Genomic DNA, 18,993 nt, shown 5'->3' on the forward strand with positions numbered 1-18,993 from the left:
GTGAATTAGGTATGTTTTGGACTCACCAAAATAGGATAGATAATGGAATATTTTAGCTGAATTTGTCAAATGCAAATGGACTAGACATTGTTGATGTATTTATTGCTTTGTATATATTGTATATATTTATTGTACTTATTGTATATAGTTTTTCTTATATTAGTTATAACTTTTTTCATTCTTTCTTATTTTTATTAGACAAAAAATGGGAAATGTGGTGATATTTTATTTGTGCTGAAATGTGGTGATATTTCATTTGTATGTTAATAAATAAAGTTTGCCTGGAGATCAGAGGACATAGCCAGCCATTTTTAAGTAAACACAAATGTCAGGCAGTGGTGGCACACACCCGTAATCTGATCACTTGGCAGGCAGGGTCTCTGTGTGTTCAAGGACACACTAGGGAACAGTGAAGTGTGGTGACACATGCCTTTAACGCTACTTCCAAACATTGAGACCAAGAGGTCTGTACAGACAGGCAATAACAAGGAAGTGAGGCAGCTGGGCTAAGAGCCAATGAGTGGGCACAACAGCAAGGCAATAAAAGCCTGGGTAGACAGGAAGTAGCTCTCTGGGGAAGCTACGGCAATTTGGTGAGTTAAGGCTAGCTGGCGGCTCTCACTATTTCCCTGATCTCTAAGACTTTCCCCCTATATTTGGCTCTGTGTTTCTTATTTAATAAGACCATTTAGAAATTTGTCTACACTCACCATTTCCCACAACTGTAGCCTGAAATATATTTCTCTCTGTCTGACCCCCAGGGTGTCCTCTGGTTGGGTACACACTGACACAGACTCATTCTCTCTGGATAAAGCGTTGAACGCTATTGGACCCCGTGTGTGTGTGTGTGTGTGTGTGTGGGGGGGGGGGGGTCCTTGTGCTTCTACACCCCGGTCCTTTACCTCCCTCTTGAGGAAGTGTGGGGTACTGTAACTAGAGTTTTCCTGCCTGGCCCACAGTCAGGACAAATCTCTGTCACCCGCCAGTCCCACAGCCGCTCAGACCCAACCAAGTAAACACAGAGACTTATATTGCTTACAAACTGTATGGCCATGGCAGGCTTCTTGCTAACTGTTCTTATATCTTAAACTAATCCATTTCTATAAATCTATACCTTGCCACCTGGCTCGTGGCTTACCGGCATCTTCACATGCTGCTTGTCATGGTGGCGGCTGGCAGTGTCTCTCTGACTCAGCCTTCCACTTCCCAGAATTCTCTTTTCCGCTTGCCCCGCCTATCCTTCCTGCCTGGCTACTGGCCAATCAGTGTTTTATTTACTAACCAATCAGAGCAACATATTTGACATACAGAACATCCCACAGCAGGGTACCTTTTGCTGATTCAGAGATCCTTCCCTAACCTCAGGGATACCTGAGACTGGGGTCTTAGATCCCATTTGTTACTTTAATTTTTAATTTTTTTCTCTCAGCTGCAGTCATGGGACATAAAGGTTTCCTCCTCTTGGTCCCACTCCTCCTCTGAGAAATGCCTTAAATATTTCTAGATACCAGTAAACATGGCCATGTAATGGCTGCTTGGACCCCAGTATTTCATGGAAATTATCTAACGTCTGTCAGCAAACGGGCAAATGAAAAGAGTTACCTTATCCCCAAGCTTTCTGCCTAAGCTCTGAGCCCTCCCTTTCTGATTCTTTCTCTCCTGCCCATGTGCAACCTGAACCTGAGGAATCTCTGACTCCAAAGAACCTCTGCCTATCTGACCTCCCGCTCTGCTCTCCGGTATCGGGTGGGCCACTCATGCCCAACTCTGACTCCCACCTCCACTCTTACTGTCACCCATTCTCGATCTGCTCTGAGTAGCATGGACAGGTCTGGAAGCAGGCTAGGATGCATGCAAATGAGTTTACGGTCAGGACCCACATTGGGATTATAATAATCTCTAGCTAGAGACCACTTTATAACCTGCCTTCTGGTGGGCCCCTGCAAGGCTGCCCTAAAACCACCAAACTATCAAAAGCTAAAACAAACAAACAAAAACAAACAAAGAAACAAAAAACAAAACAAAATCGTAATTCAAGATACGGAATAAAATCCATCTCATGTCTCACAGAGGTTCCTGACATCAGGGCTAACTTAAGCATCGGGAGAGAGGACCCCTGACCCCACAGGCAGAAGTCTCAACTGTGGCATTTAAGGTACCATAGGAGAGATGCAAAAGCCCATGAACAGAATTACCAAAGGCTGGTACACACTATCTGAGTGGCTGCATAAAGGCTTCCAGGTCTGCTGTGGAATAATGCTTTTGTATACTGGTTTAATGAAATGCTGATTGGCCAGTAGCCAGGCAGGAAGTAAAGGTGGGATAAGCAGACAAGGAGAATTCTGGGAGAGGAAGGCTGAGTCAGGAGACGCCAGCCCACTGTCTAGGGAGCAGCATGTAATGGCACACAGGTAAACCACAGAAAACGTGGCGACATATAGATTAACAGAAATGGGCTGAGTTTAAGTGTAGGAGTTAGTCAGTAGTAAGCCTGAGCTAATGGTCAAGAAGTTTTAATTAATATAAGCCTCTGTGTGTTTACTTGAGTCCAAGAGGCTGCAGGACTGGTGGGTAAGAGAGATTTGTCCTGACCGCAGGCCAGGTGGGACACAGAAAAACTTCAGCTACACAGGTCTGTGTTTTGAATGTGCTAGAAAAGGCCACGTGGGCCATCAATTGAGCCTTGTCCAAAGTGCCACTGAGAGGGATACTGGTCAGCTGACTGCCCTTGTGCACCTCATGGCATGGGGACATCAAAGAAAGACTTCCAGCAGACCTCCTAGGCTTGGCCGTGGGCTCACAGGGAACCCAGGATGCAGCATGGGGCCATCCATTTTCTTCCTTTGGACACCGAGTCATTTTCTCAGTCCTGAGGGAGTTTTGGGGTCCCACCTTTCCTTCTTGTTTCCCTATTGTTGGGGTAGGGGGACAGCCTTACCCACCTCACCAGACCCCACCACTTAATTGTACTTATTTTTTTTGTTTCTTTGAGACAGGGTTTCTCTGTGTAGCTTTGCTCTCCTTTCCTGGAACTCACTCTGTAGACCAGGCTGGCCTCGAACTCACAGAGATCCGTCTGGCTCTGCCTCCCGAGTGCTGGGATTAAAGGCGTGCGCCACCAACGCCCAGCCACTTAATTGTACTTTCAGGGGTACCTAATGGGAAGAGATCTTCCAGCTAAGGTAGGAGCTTTTGTTTCATTTGCTCCCTCCATGTGCCTCACTCCAGACCTGTCAGCAGTGCCTCTTCTCCTCCTCATGCACAGGGACTCAGACAGGGCCCTGCTCTCTCTTAAGTTCCAGAGGACACCAGGATCCACTGCCTTGTCACCAATTCCAGAAGAATGAGGTCTCACCACACAAGCTCTTCCTTCCTGGTTCCCTCTCCCAATTAACTACTCAGGTAATTGTTACAGGATCACCACAGAGCTGGAGTCCAAGGACCATCAGATAAACCCAGGTGGTAAGGAACAGTAACAGTGCAAAGATATTTACACCCCCAGACCCAAAGGGATCTCGGCTCTGCAAAAAACAGACTTTAATATAACAATCTATTACTGTTAAATGCCCTCAGCAATTGATAACCTGTGTCTCCTGGATGCTAAACTAATAAAGGAAATAGGTGCCTTAAAATAATCTGTCTCAGGTTGGAGAGATGGCTTAGAGTTTAAGAGCACCAACTGCTCTTCCAGAGGTCCTGAGTTCAATTCCCAGCAACCACATGGTGGCTCACAACCATTTGTAATGAGATCTGGCACCCTCTTCTGTATACATAATAAATAAATAAATAAATCTTTATAAAAAAAAATAAAAATAATCTGTCTCAGATAAGGCTTATCTCAGGTAAAAATTAAAAGCAGGTTCCAAATCTCTCTCTCTCACATTAACCAATAAGCAGAGCATTAAAACATTACAATATCATGATCACCAGCCCAAGACTTTAAATTTCCCATAGCTGCTTCTTAATATGTTTAAAAATCTATCCAAGCTCTAGAAACCAGCTTGAATCCATCTGGACAGGTCGGATATCCTTCAGATAAGTATAACCCAAACTTTCCTGGTCCCAGGACCCCTTCCCTCACCCTGGGACCCCCCAAAGAAAAAAAACCCATATAATTCTTTTTTCTAAGCTTTTCTCTGTCTCACTAGCACTCTCTCAGACACAAGCAGCCAGAGCCCCAAGCCGAGAAAGATGGATGGCTCCAAGGCAGCAGACGAGAGTCAACCATCCCAGGACACCTGACTACCTCAGAAGCCCCCTTCCCTACCCCCCAAAGAGTCAACTGACACCCACCAAGTCAGCTGGAAGCAGCTTTCAGGAGACATGGCACCCCTATTCCTGTTCTCCAGACTTTTTTTTATAATAAGCAAAGAGTCTGGAATGTTGGTTTCCTGGCCACTCCCCCAGCTACATGACCACACATGCGCAGTTCAATAGCCAAGCAAGGGGCCTTACGTCCTATGTAATCTGTGCACTGCATGATTGCGTTATTTGTGCACAGTGTGATCATGTAATCTGCACATGCATGGCATAGCTCCTTAAGCCCATATGCGCATGTGCAGGGGAATCCATAAGAAGCAGGACACAAGCTCCTCCCCTCTTCTTCTCTTTCTCCTCTCCGCCTTCTCTCTGCACGTGTCTTCCACAGGCCTGATCATGCTCTCTTCTGTCCCTCTCTTCTCCTAATAAAGCTCTGATAATGGGTTTTGTTGTGCCTTGTGGCCTTTCTGGCATGGTAACAACACCACTTAGTGAAAAGCATTGCGCTGCCACATTAAAACCAACAATTCCTCTCTTCCAGCCTCCTCCCCTCCCTTGTCACTTTCCTCCTCCCAGGCTCCCTCATTCCACTTCTATTTCATATGTAACCTATTGCCACCCTTTTCTCCTTCCCCATTCTCCCAAGAGTTCTTTTTCCTTCTCTTGTTTGACTTTTAGTATCATGGCATTTACCACACACACATATACACACATGTAAAAATTAAAATATACAAGTCACATATGAAAGAGAGTAGTGTTTATCTTTCAGAGTCTGGATTATTTGGCTTAATATAGTATCAAAGCAGTAATTAGCTATCACAAAGTAGGTGACCTGGTCTTAATCACACATATCTTGTTGGGTTTGTAGACCTCTTCCATCTTTGTCAGAGGTGGTACTCACCTTTTGTTTCATACAATATGGGTTTGCTATCCATGTGTTGGTATCTGCTTCCATCACTAAACCATAGGATACAAATCATCAAGGTCTTGTCCATTCATAACAAAATAACCAACTTTCCATTTTCCAAAAACATGTTCTCTATTTCCATCTGAGATTTCACCGGAATGGCTTCCAACATTCCATTCATTATATAATGTATATTCTCTGTGATAACAGGATTTAAATAAGTTTCTCTTTTGCTCTTTTTAACAAAATAATTTAAAATTTTGTCACTTTAAGAAAATAAACTTTTTCTAGCATATAACTCTTCTAGTTTCTACTCACCATCCAGTTCCAAAGCCAGTCTCTTTGTTTTATTTTTTTTTATTTGGTTGTTGTTGTTGTTGCTATTGTTTATGTGGGGTCTGGGGTTACGCAATAATGGGGGACAGACCATCCATGTCTATTAAACCAGAAGCAGAATTTATTCCAGAGGAAACAAAAACCAAAGAAAGAAAAGAAAATCACTGCAGGGCACAAAATCTTATCGGCTAGCTGAGAGCACAGCCAGTGTTCAGGATTCTGAGGATGTGGCAATGGAGGCAGGTTCTGGCCCCCTTTTTATAGTAAGGGGGAAAGCATCAGGAATAGGGTGCAACTAGATGTTTCGTCACGTAGAAACATCAGGCATGGGATGCATGCTAGAAATCATGTAGAAACATCTATTAAAAGTTAACTTTGTTCCAGGCAGTTGTTGGCTATAAGGGGCAAGGGGGTTAAAAGTTAACCCCTGGCTGTTGAAAGAGGAGCTGGCTGTAAGCAGAGAGCCATTGTTAGAAGTTAACCTTTAGAGCTGTTGAGTGTCAGCTTTTTTTTTCTATTTTTTTAGGTTTATAATTTTATATTTCTATATCCCCGGACACTTCAGTTTATACTATGTCAGCACCACATTCCTGGTAACAAAATCTGTCTTAAAATAGATTTCCATAGCAAAACACCAAACACTCAGTTAGGTCCAAAGCAGGTCCCAAAAATGGCATGACTGGTGACAGTGTCCTAAGACGCTAGCCTGGACTTAACCCAGACAGGACTCTGACTGGGTAAACAGAAGGATTGTTGTTGGGTAAACAGAAAACTAAATTCAGCATTCCTTAGGGATCTCTGGTGGGTTTCTGTTTACCAGAAAAGCTTCCATCTTCCTCCTCCATAGTCAACCACCCAGGGCATCTAGTTCCTGATTAACCCAAACAGCTTACAACAGATCAAAGACCCCATGCTAACCCTCAGGCTGATCTACCTTCATTCCACCCTCCACCCATCACTGCCTCCCCAATAAAATGAGCAAGGCTTTTCCTACTGGCTGCTGTCCTCTATTCTCTGAGGCAACCTGGCAGTTTGTTTCACAAATAAACTTTCTTTCTACCCATGAGTGTAGCTAGAGTTTTCCTGCCTGGCCCACAGTCAGGACAAATCTCTCTCACCTGCCAGTCCCACAGCTGCTCAGACCCAACCAAGTAAACACAGAGACTTATATTGCTTACAAACTGTATGGCCATGGCAGGCTTCTTGCTAACTGTTCTTACAGCTTAAATTAATCCATTTCTATAAATCTATACCTTGCCACGTGGCTCGTGGCTTACAGGCATCTTCACATGCTATTTCTCATCGTGGCAGGTGGCAGTGTCTCTCTGACTCAGCCTTCTACTTCCCAGCTTTATTCTCCTCCTTGTCCCACCTATACTTCCTGCCTGGCCACTGGCCAATCAGTGATTTATTTATTGACCAATCAGCAACACACTTGACATACAGACCATCCCACAGCACATGGGGCAGTCTAGTTCAGAGGATTCACTGTACCTTGATTACACATTGGATATTTTAAATACCAGAAATTTACTTTCATTTCTTCTAATTCTGGGTATTAGAAGTTTCTTGTCTACAGCTGATTGTATGAGTGTCTGGTGAGGGCTCTTTTCATGGCTTGTAACGATCACCTTGTTGTTATTAAGTACTCCTAGGAACTTCCCTTAGTACACATGCATAATGAACTCTCCAATGTCACTTCTTATAAAAGACACTAATATTATAGGATCCACGCCCCACATTTATAATCTCAATGTAACCTTAATTAGTTATTTAGAGGCCCCATTCTCCAACATAGTCTCATCAGAATTTAAGTCTTTTCAGGTGCACAAATATTACTCCATAGTAACAGTTTCTTAACCAGGACAAAAAAAAAAAAATCAATTAATGAGTAATTATTGATACATCGTGTTACATCAAAATTCAACATGCCTGTCTTTTTAAAACTATGGTTAATGGAGTTGAAAGACAAGGTAAAGAACAGGAGAAAATATTCTGATGCAGAGGCTCAGTCTATGCTGATAAACATCTGTAGCTACCCTTGTGGCTGTTCATAATAATTATGGTCTTAACAGAAGATAAGAAGGCACAAGAACAGAATAGCAACTTTGTGTGGGTCATGCATAGAGTAGATATTGCTTACTATGTTAAGTCTAATAAAATAATTATATACAGATATAGAAAACACATATATAAATATAGACACATAAATAAATTGTATGCACAAATCACAAAGATGTTTACATCTGTGTAAATGCAAATCAGTAGACTATAAAATGTTAGATAATTTTAAAATAAAAGTAAGACTCACCAAAATCTCCCCCAGCTTCTCAAAAACTACCATGGACACTGCAAATCAGTTCCTCATTTCACCCTGGAAGGCTCTGGCTAGCACTGTCATCCTGACTTCCCTTACACATCTGCCATCTCAGGAGACTCAGGCATTCTAAAGAGAGTGGACAGAAGTTCATGAAGGAAATAGACCAACAGAAAGATGCTAAGAGAGACCTTAGGCGTTGCCAGATAATTTCATTCTGTCCTTGCTGCCAGCGCTGATGGAACCTCAGACATGGTTCTGGACATGACAACCATTCAGTTCTGCCTGGCTGGTCAGAGTAATATGAAAGTCTAGTCTGTGGTCCCTGGAGGAGGTCTGCAGAGCAGAGAGCTCCCAGGCCCTGAAAAGGGTAAAAGCAGAACCACCCCAAATAGAGGGAATCTAAATAATCTAGCATTGTCATCAGACCTACACCAAATGTGGGCAAACTAGTCAGGAGAGTACTTCCTCCATCTACCTCAGAGGCTCCAGATCTTAGGGCCTTTGTTGTGAGAAATATGGAGAAGGCATGAACAAGATCTACCCTCTTCTAAGGTGCTGATGACAAACCAAAGTACCATTGCACCATAGTTCACTCTGGCAAGCCAATGAGTTTATTAGGCTTACTTAAAGACAGGATGGGTTAGAGATTCTGTGTAGGCAGGAACGTGGGTGCCCCTTAAAGCAGCCTTACTGGAAGGTCTGCATGTTGTGGGAATTCATTCCATTCAGCCAATAGCTTTGAGGTAACAAGCCTCAGGGCATGGTCTTGTCTGCTTATGTCACCACTAAAGAGCAGAAGGAGAAGGGTTGTGCCCTCTCTTGGGTGGTCGAGACCAGATCAAGCAGGGGAGTGGGAGAGCGGGGGAGCAGCTTGCAATTGGTTCCGATTGGCCTTGAGCAGAACGGCAGCAGGATCAGCAGCAGATCAGCAGTGCATCTCCGTTGTTTTGTATTAATGAGTCTGTATTCCCATTGCACCCCCTAACAAATTGAGATATGGACTTTTGTGGGCTCTCGTACCATCTGCAATCAGCATCGATGACTGGTTCCCCATGGCCACATAGATGGAGCCTCCTTTCCCTAGTCTTTTCCAGACTGTGTACTCTAGCACCTCCTACAAACCCACAGGCTGCACGCAATAAAGGTCTACTTGCACACAAATAGCTGGATACTCAGGTGAGGGTCCAGTGACCCTCCCCACCCTCTCATTCTATTGAGCCCAGAGGCTCAATCCTAGTTGATGCTTGCAAGTAGGCACAGCTGATCTGATGAGGATATTAGCTGTTTTAGTCAGAGGACAGTCCTCTACAAAACTCTTTCCTCCAGCTTGGCTCTTACATTCTTTTTTGTCAAGCTCTAAGGTATAGGGCAGCAGACATTACAGTCCCTAATAGTAGTACCCTGAGAGGAATGGGGCTCTTGGCAATAGAGGACAGAGGCTTCCTTAAGAAATATATCTGAGGCCAAGGTGTCTGCTCCAAGAGAGGAAGTGCAATAGAAAAATTACATGTGGGGACATCCTTCATGTTAGCCTCCAAATTTGGGGGAAAATTGGTAAATGAAAGATGAGATGCTTGCCACTTCTCATGACAGTAGGGAGAGGTGTTGGGGAAAGGTAAAGAGAGCCCAAGTTGGATCTGCATTAAATGAGCCCTTTCTGAAGCTCTAAAAACTGGAAGCTATGGGAGGGAGTCAGGTAGAAAAGAGGAAGAGAGAGAAACAGAGGCTACAAAAGATCACCACAGTGCCAACATTTGATTGAAAGAAAAAAAATCAGTGATCCAACAGGCCTATGGTACTCTTAACAATGGGTCAATGCAGAGACTCTGGTGATCAGGGACTATTCAGAACTGGGATGCTGGAATTAGGGAAACACTTTAAACAAGTAGTGAAGGAGCCTCTAATCACCCGTGTTGCGAGGATGTGGGACACAGGGACAGATGGGATCAGGTTGAGTGCTGTAGAGGCAGAGAAATTAAGCAGTATAACCACTCATCCTTCCTTGAGACACAAGCTGCATAACCTGAGGCAGTATGAGGGGAATCAGTCCCTGATGGAGTGGTTCATATGGGCCATTAGAGATAGGTGGTTACTATTGGTGGGGGTTCCCATGGATACCAGGGGCTAGAGGACAGTAGAGGAAGGAGAGGCACTACTGAGGGAACTTGGAATGAGAAGAGCAATAAATGGTGCCCAATTTACTAGGCTCGATAGAATTCTACTCATCTGAGAGCTAAAAGACAAGTTAATTCAGCAGGATCCTCGAGAGGACTCTCCTCTGACTAAAACAGCCACGATCCTCATCAGATCAGCTGTGCCTGCTTTCAGGCATCAATTAGGATTGAGCCTATGGGTTCCACAGAATGAGAGGGTGGGGAGGGTCACTGGCCCCTGTAGTGTGGATTCTAATTGCTCTTAATAATAAAAACCCAGATTCAGATATCAGGGTAGATGCTGAAAGACCAGAGAAGTAAAGGAGCAGCTAAAGTCACCTCTTGCCTCCATGACTCCTCAGACCAAAAAGGGCTGAGCTCCTGTCTCCTCCCACCTTAAATTACTGTCTCCACCTCCCTAGTGGTGGGATTAAAGGCATGAGCCTCCACCGAACCTGGCTCTGTTTCTCTTTTAGGCTGGATCAATCTCGTGTAGCCCAGGATGGCCTTGAACTCCTGATCTTCCTTCTTCCTCTTCCCAAGTGCTGGGATTAAAGTGTGTGCCACCACTGCCTGGTCTCTATGGTTAACTAGTGGCTAGCTCTGCACTCTGATCTCCAGGCAAGCTTTATTTGTTAGAGCACAAACAAAATATCACCACAAGATCCTAATTTGAGTATCCAGCCATTTGTGAGCAAGGCCATCTTTATTGCATGATCCCTGAGAGGAATGGGGATCTTGGCAATGGAGTACAGAGGCTTCTCAATCACTGATACATGTAGTGCGAAGTATATCTGAGGCCAAGGTGGCTGTCTCAAGAGAGAATTGCAATAGAAAAATTAGTATGGAGCTTTCATGGCTTTGCTGGGCCCTTAAGTGAGGCAGGATCTATATAATGTAGGAGAGGCTTTGTCAGATCTAAGTGACTTCCACAAGGGTGTACATTTTGTCCATAAAATAGAAGACTAACCTATAGATTAGAAAAAAAGTCAAAGAAGAAGAAGAGGTCTGTCTGGGTAACTTGAAGGCAAATGTGGCAAGATTTGTATCAAGCCTGAGTATGGTAAGGGGAAAACACTGACAGAAAGCCAAATTCTATGCTAATGAGCTTCTGGAAGACTTTTAAGTCTGAAAATCAATTAGTTCTTTTTTTATTATTTTTAAGAAATTTTCTATTCATTTTACATATGAACCACAGATCCCCTCTCTCCACCCTCCTCCCCCGTGCCCCAGACTTCCTCCCCAACCCACCCCCATTCCCACTTCCTCCAAGGCAAGGTCTCCCATGGGGAGTCAGCAGAGCCTGGTACATCCAGTTGAGGCATGTCCAAGCCCTTCCCCCTGCACCAAGGCTGCACCATAGGCACTGGGCTCCAAAAAGACGGCTCATGCACTAGGGATGGCTCCTGATCCCACTGCCTGGGGCCTCCAGACAATTCAAGCTAAACAACTGTCTCTCCTATCCATAGGGCCTAGTCCAGTACCATGGGGGCTCCACAGCTATTGGTCCACAGTTCATGAGTTTCCACTAGTTTGGCTGGCTGTCTCTGTACATTTTCCCATAATGTCAATGTCCCTTGCTCATAGAATCCCTCCTCTCTCATCATCTGGACTGCTGGAGCTCAGCCTGGTGCCTGGCCGTGGATCTCTGCAACTGCTTCCATCAGTTACTGGATGAAGGCTCTATGATGACAGTTAGGGTATTCACTAATTTGATTACCAGAGTAGGCCAGTTCAGGCACCCTCTCAACTATTGAATTAGTTCAAAGAAAATATCTATCATAAAACAATATAGGTGAAGACGATCAAGCCTGTCCCGGAGTATGTCATTATACTTCCTGAGACTAAGCAGATTATAGTTCCCTCTAGCAAAAAGTTATGCTAGGAGTGGAGATGGTTGACAAGCCGGGGTATCTCTCAGCATCTGTGTGTGGTGAACAGAAAGTCAATAGATGCAGGTAAAGCCACAGTCCTAAAGCAGAGCCTCTTGAACCCAAGGAACCAGCCTAAGCAGCAAATGAAAATAGGGCCTCATTTCCTTTCAGCCTTTGGTGGAGCAGCATGGGCCAGCCCCACCAAGTTCATCAGGGTGGAGAAATGCAGGGAAGCTCCATACTGGGTACCTACTTTCCACTGTAGCTGCTTAGCCACCTCCTACCAGACACTTGCTGATAATACTCTACCCATATATCAAAAACTCATTGTTACACAACTGTCACATACGTGTAGAAGGCCAGGTCAGTCCCATGCAGGCTCCCTGGTTGTCAGTTCAGTCTCTGTGAGCCCCTATGAGCCCTGGTTAGTTGATTCTGTGCGTTTTCTTGCAGTGTCCTTGGCCCCTCTGGCTTCCACAATCTTTTCTCTCCCTCTTCTGCTAAGAGTGGGAGCAGGGTCTGTCTCTGACTCTTACTGGCTTTGTGACCCTACTCCTCATACTGGGTCACCTTGCCCAGACTTTATACATGTGGAGCTGCTTAGTCTTTCTGCATCTTGATATGCCATATTTTGTTGATACTCACAGGGGGTCTGTCCTTTTCTGAACACAAATGGAGGAGGAGTGGACTGGGGGTGGGAACAGAGGGAGGGTGGGGGGAGGAGGACTTGGAGGAAAGGAGGGAGGGGAAACTGCGGTCAGGATGTAAAATGAATTAATAAACAAAAACAAAAACAAAAAACCTCATTGTTGACCCAGGGTGAACTATGGTGGAATCACACTATGATTTGTTGTTGGGACCTTATGAAGAGGGGGTAAACATTTTTTTGAATTTCCCTTGGGAAGGGATTCTCACAGCTGCATCTTTTCTGAGGTTCATGGAGCATACAGACATGCAGAGAGAGAGAGAGAGAGAGAGAGAGAGAGAGAGAGAGAGAGAGAGAGAGAGAGAGAGAGAGAGAGAGAGAGAGAGAGAGAACCGGCTATGTGGGGAAACATGGAGATGAATTAAGGATAGGTTAAAGCCCTAACCCAGAAAGAGTTACCCCCAATAGTGCAGCCCTGCCCACAAAGGAAATAGACTTGTAGGAAGGCATTCTGCTCACTTCTACTTCAAAGGACTCTGGGATTAAGCCTTGTCTTGGAATCTGCAAAGCAATCAGTGTCTGGCTCAGTGAGTGGAAATGGTAATATCCTGAGTGTGGGCTGCGGAAGTCCCACTACACAGACCCCAAGCAATCCAGCAGTGTCTTCTTTGTCAGTCCTGTACCATGAGGGATATTTCTCAGGCAAGACACCCTCATCCTAAGCTTTCTAAATTCTTCCCACTCCTTTTGGACTGAGAGTACCCTGGATAGGATCTAGCAATATCCCTGCTGAGCCCAGACAAGCACTGTGCAGAGGTGATAAGTGATTACTGATTTCTGCATCCAGGTCTGAGAGAGATTATGGGTTTTCCTACATAGAACATTGCCTCAGCAGAGGGAATGACCTGGGTCCTGTACAGTGAGGGTGAAAAATGGAGGACAGTGGAGGTAGAGGGGGGTGCACTTGAGATCACAGGGGAGCCTCCACCCTCCCATCTAAATATAGGGGCACCCAATGTCAGATCACTAAAATATTTAAATGAAATATAAATAGGCCTAACAAGGTAGGCTCTAGTGTAATACTAGTAGAGGAAGTTTGTGTGTGTGTGTGTGTGTGTGTGTGTGTGTGTGTGTGTGTGTGTGTATGTATGTGTGTATTTGAATGAGTTCATGTGCAAGAGCCCAAGGAGGGAAAAAGAGGACATCAGCTCTCCTAGAATTGGAATTGCAGATGTTTATGAGCTGCCATGTAGGTTACATTTATCCTAGGGTCTCTTTTGTCTGGAGGAAAAATGTACCTTTCCAAACCTGAAACTAGTTCCAAGCCTCTTAGGTCATCTTCCTCATGTCTAGCCATACTTAGTGATGGCCTGCCTTTGGGTGATGTAGACACGAGAGTGCAATGTGGGTAGTAGCACCCTTTGATCAGGATACTGCCAAAGGCATCATAAAGTGACTCCAGGTTTCCTGAGACAGGGGTATCACAACATATCCAGCCAACCACCTCATAAATGTCCTGGTTAGACAAGTGATATATCAGCATGTGAACCTTTTGCTCCACAGTTATCATGCAAAAGACATCATTGCCCTTTACTGTTTAATGTGATATACCAAAGTTTAAGCATAAGCCATGGAATGCTTCCACGTCTTAACACTCTTCAAGTCTGGCAATATCACAGGAATGTAATGGCTAAGCAATACAAGGCTCCTGGTCAGAACCCATAGACCACATGTCCTTGCACTTGTCAAAACATAGTTAATTCAAGGATGGTGAACAATGATTGAGCTACAGATATGTGCTTCTTTTGACCACCACACAAACAAAGGGTAGCATGAACTCTTCTAAAGACCCTCCTAACAAAGCTGGTCATGCTGTTGGCCAAGAGATAAAATGATAGATGTGTGGGGCGTTTACCCACCAACCCCCACAGTTCCCCAGAGTTTTCTTGAGTGCGAGCAGCAGGAAATATTAGATAGAAGGATTTGTTGTGGAGAATCTTGCGGAGATAAACAGTTAGAAAATAAAGGATAGCCTCAAGAGGGCCTGGAACCTTTTCCAATGGGCCCCGACTGTCTCCGCCCCAGGGTTTTTATAGAGATGCCAAGGGGTGGAGCAAAAGACCTCCTCCCCCAGCACAGCCAAGTGCAGACCATCTCAGACACCTGCACTCAGGCCCGTGGTCTAATCATCCTCTATGCGGACCTGCTGGGTGAAGCCACAAGGAACCTGAGAACGGGCTCCCACAGGTCCCCCTTTCTTAATATATAAAAAATAACTATTAATGGCTTACAGCAATCTCCATAGCTGTTACACCTCCCAATATGGGAGTAGAGGATGATAAAGATGGCCTTTCTCTTTTGAATTAGGTCCAAGGCGACTACAGCAGTCTTAGCTGCCTCAAGCCTCTTTCTAAACCAAAAACTCTTAAGGGGACTACAAACTTAAAGAATTCCTTAGTTTCATCATTACCATTAACAGGTTAACATAAATATTGCTATACATAGCCACAATTCTCTCAATTTTACAACTCAAAGCAACTCTTAACAGAACCATTTGAATTAGCATATATGGTGCTATATATAGTTAACAATTTTCTCCGTCTTACAACTTTACTCAATCATTTGAATTTTCTTGCTAACAGAACACAGGAAAATCTTCGATGTATTCACATCAAACTTAAATATTTCCTTAACTCCACAAAACTAGGGTGCATTAATATCAATAGGTTAAACATAATTTCTGCAGACATAATTCAACCTTAATTCCACTCATAGCTCCTCCTTTTCTTTATAATTTAAAACAAAATCTCAAACCTAGTTAGAGGAACCCAAACTCATACAATTCCTACAAACCCATATTGAAAAGCAATCTTCTCAATCTAACCATTAATACTTTGAAAACTTTTAGCAAAACATCCAAAAGCAGTTCCTTAATAAAACTCTTTACACTGTAAAAGTAGTCTCTTAATATACCCCATTTGTATTTCTTACTAACAAAACATGACATTAATCCACTCAATTTTTGAAATTAAATAGACTAAGGAATATTAATTCTCCCTTTTATAATTTTTTAAGCAAAATCTCAAGCCTAGTATAAAACCCAAACTTCTGTTTAAACAGTTCCATTTGTAACACAAAACCAGTTCCATAAGTAATTCCATTTTTACATAAACAGTTCCACAAAACAATTCATGAATCACCAGTTAATAAAGCATATATGCATACACAAAACTGCATCTTGATTCTAGGTAGAAATAATAAACTTCTTCATTTAAACAGTTCCATTTTTAACCCAATTCCAGAGAACAGTTCCTAGGTTATTACTATAAGTAAACTCAAAATTGTCCCATTGCAATGAAATCTCTATTGTTCATTTCATTTCTTAAATCCCAAAATTCAAATTCTGGCACAAGCCTTCCAAATATGAAGAAATCCATAACCAAAATCTTTGTAGTTTTATCTCATTTTAAGTTCAAAAAGTTTAAACAAGAAATAAATTCTGGTATCAGGCTTTCACTTCAAAATATGAAGAGACGTTTTACAACCAAAAAGTTTTGCAGTTAACAATTTTAGTTCAAACAAGCGTCTCTGCAACTTTTTTCCTCAAGCCAGAGACCTTTTTAGTTATAGTAATATTTTAAACTGCACCGTTTTTGATGTTAGCTCAGGTTTTTCTGTATTGCGTTGATTTTCCACGGATCTCAGCTGCAGATGCCTTGTGCTGGTTCTGGCATCCACCATTCTTAGCTTCTTAGCGGCTTCTGGAACTTTTGAAAACCGCTCAGACTGCCTGCTTTGCAGTCTGCTAGGACACTAACTTCTGTATCTCAGGTTTTTTCACCATAAACATTAAGCATAGATTCACACTTAACATTTACACTTTTTAAACTCACACATAACATTTTTTGCAAAGCATTTAGACTCACATTCAACATTTACATGTTTTTACAAACTCATAACATTAACATCTTCTTATTTATACTCCTTAAGGAAACTATAGAGCTACTTTAGCAAATATATTTCTTATTACTTCTTATATATTTCTTATATTCATTCCATCTTATTCTTATTTAAACTTACATTTACAACTAGCATCTTTACTTCTTACAAGCTTATTACTACATGTCTTAAGACTGCCTTAGATACTTCTTGCAAGCTTATATTCTTAAAGGAACTCTATAGATCTATTTTACAAACTTATATAGGGCTACCATTAGCATATATTTAACTTAGCAAACACCTAAAAATTTCTTAACACAGATCTAACAAGAGAATTTTTACAAACTCACATATCTTATTTTCATCTTTTTCTATTTCTTACTCTTAATTATTATCACTATCTCTATTAGAAAGATTCTCTTAACTAGACAGGAAGTACGTACATCATTTCTAAAGTTTAGAGTTTATCGTAAACTTTGTTATAAAGCACTGGGATTTAGTGAGTGTTGTTATAGAATTGTGATAGTTGTTGTTAGGGGACTGTAACCTTCCCGGGATGACGCCACACTCCAAAGTTGCCAGTTCTCTCAGCCGTTCCGGACAAGCAGAGGCAGGCAGTTTTTAACTAGAGGCTGTCCCTTCACCCAATCATAATAGCTCCCCTAAGTGCTTCAGTTCAGACAAATGTGTCTATTACAGCAGTACTTTTGGTTTGTTCTACGGAAAAACTTCACTTCACACTGAGGGTGAAATTACCGTATTTAGCTGCTGTAAAGCTCTTCGCCAAAACTGCACAGCTATTAGGTGATATAAAGTATTTTTCTAAAGGAGCTAGTAAAGCCACAAGTGGCACAGCTCCGAACTGTATTTAGTATTTTCACTTCATTAGCTTTAACTCCTGATGTTATTAGCAGCTGTAATATTTAGCATTGATTTCTTATAAGGAACTTTCAGGAGAAGCAACTCTTTTGTAAGACAGCTAGATTTTCTGAAGTTTGTTTCCCATCATCTATAAAGCAGTCATTTCTTTTTGAATGCCTGTTTCTTATCCCCTTAATTAGATTTGCAAAGGAATCACTCGTTGCAGGCTGTTTGTTCAAGAGGTAAATAATTTTTAATTTCACATAAGTTCCTTCATATCTTAGACAACGTTCAGTGTATAAACTGCTCTCTCTTGCTTTCTGAAGGATTTTAAAGTGGCTTGTTTGCTCTTAAAGGTAGCTTTTTGTCTTCCAACTACTGTAAAAACTTTGCACAGCTATTAGGGTAAATAAGGCATTTTACCAACGGAGCCCTAAACCGTGAAGCACCTAGTTCCATATCCTTTCAATTTTTCCAGTGGAACTGACACTTAAACTCTTAGAAGATTTTCCTCCTTATTCTTTTAAAGGCTGTATTTTAAGTTTACCAGGAACGTATTTTCGAGCTGACAAAAGTGTTTCAGGGCAATGTCGCCATCTTTAGCAGAAAAACTACCTTCCCCAGAATGCATTTCCCTTATATCAGTCCATAATAATATCAGTCCCTTATATCAGTCCTTTATATCATGTCCCTTATATCAGTCATTTCCCATAGTTCTTTTTGGGTCTGAGAGTCAACTGGTTCTCTTTTACCAGACTTGCTTACAAATTCTTGCCTGGGAGGTTTGAACAAAGTTTTTTGCTTTTGCAACGGGAGATTTGAACAAGCATTTTATATTTTCAGCTTTGGGACATTGGGAGGTTTCTAGTCTCTCAGCTGGCTTCAACAGGTGTCTCTCCTTCATTTGACACTGGCCCCCAAATCACCTGCCTCATTAGCCGGCATGGAGGTGGGCAATTTCTGATAGCAATTTTCCTCGGGGCTTGTGTTTGTTTTAGCCAGTCAGTGAAAAACAAGATCATTTACAACAGCTTTTCCATAGCTCCTTCAGAAGAGATTTTGTCCCACTGATTTTATTCTCATTGTTCCTTACCCTCCAGATGCAGAGCTTCAGGTATCTGTCTGCAGCTCTGTACCTCTGCTAGCTGCCTTTGGAAGTAGGGACTTCCCCCCCGCCCCCCCCCCCCCAAAAAAAAAATCTACCTCAAATTCTAGCAGCTTTTTCAGGTCATATTTTTCTGGGGAGGATTATGTCCCTTCTCTGTTTCTTCAGAGTCTTTCTCCCAGACAGTTCCCAGTTTGGTCTCAATTTATCCCCTCTACCCCAGAAACAGTTCCTTGCTACTGAAGGTAGGGGCTTTTTGTCCGTTTCTGTTTTCAGGGTCTGTGTGGTTTGCGTACAGACTGAAAATCTAACAAGGGAGGTTTTTGCCATTTCTAAACTCCCATTAGGACAGGTGTTTTGCCTCATCAGGCCTTCACCTGGCCCAGTCCCCCAGTGGGTTGCATTTGCTTGTCTGGGTGCTCAAGGACAGAGCTTATGCCAGAGGCAATCACCCCTTAGGGCCACAGCATCTCACAGGAGTCAGTTGAAACAAAGCTTTTCTCAAAGAGGTGCTTTCTCTGATAGAAAAGAAAGCTTTACTCCTGGATAGTTCTGTTCTGCCCTGGCTGGGCTCTTTCCCCAGACAGTGTTC

The 18,993-nt window shown here is 42.9% G+C and overlaps 1 non-coding gene across 1 annotated transcript; it reads right to left on the reverse strand.

Moving 5' to 3' along the window:
* Positions 1 to 5,057: 5,057 nt before the first annotated feature.
* On the reverse strand, positions 5,058 to 5,180 carry LOC128118265 (U6atac minor spliceosomal RNA). The gene has a single exon (XR_008221087.1). It is a non-coding gene; the product is annotated as a U6atac minor spliceosomal RNA (small nuclear RNA).
* Positions 5,181 to 18,993: the final 13,813 nt, after the last annotated feature.

This window comes from Peromyscus californicus, unplaced genomic scaffold, assembly GCF_007827085.1.
Source record: "Peromyscus californicus insignis strain IS unplaced genomic scaffold, ASM782708v3 Scaffold_10__1_contigs__length_136768540, whole genome shotgun sequence".
NCBI lineage: Eukaryota > Metazoa > Chordata > Mammalia > Rodentia > Cricetidae > Peromyscus > Peromyscus californicus.